A 2500-nucleotide genomic window follows, 5' to 3' on the forward strand; every position below is an offset into this window, starting at 1 on the left:
TCTCTCTGCCTCGACTCTCTTGTCTACTTTTTTCTCTCTTTTTTCCACTCCATGTTTCTGTAATTTTATAATTTTCCCGCTGTTGAACTTGGACACTTATTGACTCCTAAATTCTCTGTTTCAGTCTGACTATCTCATCCATCTCCTCTTTCTCTCCCCCTCTCCGTCTCCCTCCCCCCTCTCTCTCCCCCTCTCTCCTTCTCTCCATTCCTCTCCCTCTCTCTCTCCCTCCTCTCCATTCCTCTCCCTCTTCCTCTCTCCCTCTCTTCGCTTCTCTCTCCCTCTCCCTCTCCGTCTCTCTCTCCCTCTCCCATCTCGCTCTGTACTGTATAGAAGTTGTAACTGTTGTTGTTGCTTCCTGAAGTACACAGTGTTTGACAGCCAGAGAGTTTTTATTAGGGATACAGTAGTAGGCCTACTTATCAACCTGCTATCTGCAGCTTGTCCTTATCTCTACTGTACATCAGGTGCATGGATGTGATAAAATCGCAGCATCACCAAAAATGTTACTGTTTATTCCTAGGGAAAGGCTCTTACTCTAGTCAGAATACAGACCAGACAGGGTACACGAATGTTTGTGTGTAGAATACTAAAAAAGAAAGAAAAAAACTCTAAAAATACACCACCTATTGTGGCATGCAGCCAGGCGTTATCCTCCACTGTGTGTTTTGCACCGGTTTTTTTTTTTCACCGCACGTCGACTCTCCTCTGATACAGTAGTACAATAAAGGCGCTCTAAGTATATGTTTTGTTCCTCCAAGCCTCTCCTCTCCTCTCCTCTCCTCTCCTCTCCTCTCCTCTCCTCGGCTGGGCTCGCCTGGGCTCCGGGAAAGGGTGTCGACAGTAAAGCTTTTTGGCTTACGCTTGACAGTGTTGCTGTTGTCACATGATCACAAGAGGATACAAGGGAACTTGTTTGCCTGCTTGGATGCATTTCAAAAAGGATTTCTCTCTCTCTCCCCTTCCCTCCAGAAGGGAGCTGTGAAACAGGGAAAACAGCCTGTCCCTGCAGCACTGTTTGGTAGCGATGGTGGGGCATAAAGCTGCCGTGCCGAGGCACACACCACTGCCTGCCCGGCCACATTGCTGAGTGAATGTAAGAAAGACTGGCACAATGTATCAAGGGGGTGGTAGTGGTGGTAATGGTGGTAATGGTGGTGTTGATGGTGATGGTGATGGTGTGTGTGTGTGTGTGTGTGTGTGTGTGTGTGTGTGTGTGTGTGTGTGTGTGTGTGTGTGTATGTGTATGTGTGTGCGCCGCGCGTGCATGCGTGCTTGCACGTGCGTGCTTTCGTGTGCGTGCATGCGTTGCGCGTGTGTGTTTTGGTGTGTGATATTTGGCACTGAACACCACCGCATACAAAGCAGCAGGAATGGTTGTTATAGGGCTGGCTGGGGAGCTGCATGGAACTAGATTTGCTTGCCTTCGGCGGCCATTTGAAAGATGTGGACTGTTTACGGTCAACAGTTTTGCGCCGTGATTGATTGATCAGCTGGTTCTAAATCCATCCTCTGAATTCCATTCCATCCACACCTCTCTCTCTCTCTCCAGAAGAGATTTGTTGCGAATGTCTTCTGGATCCCGCTGGTTAGCTCAGCAGCGCGAGCTGTGTTTGCCCGCGCTGGTTGAAGACGCGCCAAAGCCTCGGCAACTTAGCCAGCCCTCCGAGCCCATGCCAATTGAGGCTGTCTGTCTGCCCTCAGGCTGCCGGTGCGGTCAGAGGCGGACTTTCCATTGGGCAAACCTAGGCAATTGCCTAGGGCCCTGACCAAATCAGTCCTCCATAGGGGCCCCACCTGTCATGCCAGTTACGGTTAACACATACAAAAAAACAGGCTTGATCTTAATGTGTCGCTTGTGTAAATTAATCAAAGATCTACGTGTATACAAGACGGAACACTTGAACACCAAAACACAGAATTTTATGTCTATATAATGTCATCTTTATATTTCGCCTAGGGCCGAAAAATGTCTAGATCCGCCCCTGGGTACGGTAGCGAAGTCCATACCCGCCCCCGGTGTGCTTGATTGGTGCCTAGCAGCCAGGCAGCCTTGGCAACCAGGGTGTGAATGTCCATCATGGCAACCGGAGTGGTGTGCAAGTGCGTATTCAAATGGGTGAATGTGAGGCGTTCAATGAGAAACACTTTAGGGTAAATATTGAATTGTAAACTTTTGGCTTCCATTATTGAAGGGGTTACACTTACAGGCTACTTCTTATCCCCCAGGTTTGTCAGGGAAAAATCTATTCTGACAACTAAGGAGGCTGCAGTGTTTGATTATTATAAAATTGGAAACAGCTAAAGAATTAAAAAAAATTAAATGAAAGCTGTGGAAATTCTCATATGTCGAACATAGTGAATACAAGTCCTTTTCTAGCATTCCGTTGATATCCCTAGCACTGTAACTGTTGGTATGACAGCTAGCCCTACTCCTTTTGTTCTGTTTTGTTTTTGTTGAGTTGACTTCAGCATTGTAGCAAGAGCTTGTGTACCACAG

The 2500-nt window shown here is 47.6% G+C and overlaps 1 protein-coding gene across 1 annotated transcript in view; it reads left to right on the top strand.

Moving 5' to 3' along the window:
• camta1a (calmodulin binding transcription activator 1a) overlaps positions 1–2500 on the top strand; it is a 1011609-nt gene that overhangs the window by 188886 nt on the left and 820223 nt on the right. The window lies entirely within an intron of this gene.

Source organism: Engraulis encrasicolus, chromosome 10 (assembly GCF_034702125.1).
Source record: "Engraulis encrasicolus isolate BLACKSEA-1 chromosome 10, IST_EnEncr_1.0, whole genome shotgun sequence".
Taxonomy (NCBI): domain Eukaryota; kingdom Metazoa; phylum Chordata; class Actinopteri; order Clupeiformes; family Engraulidae; genus Engraulis; species Engraulis encrasicolus.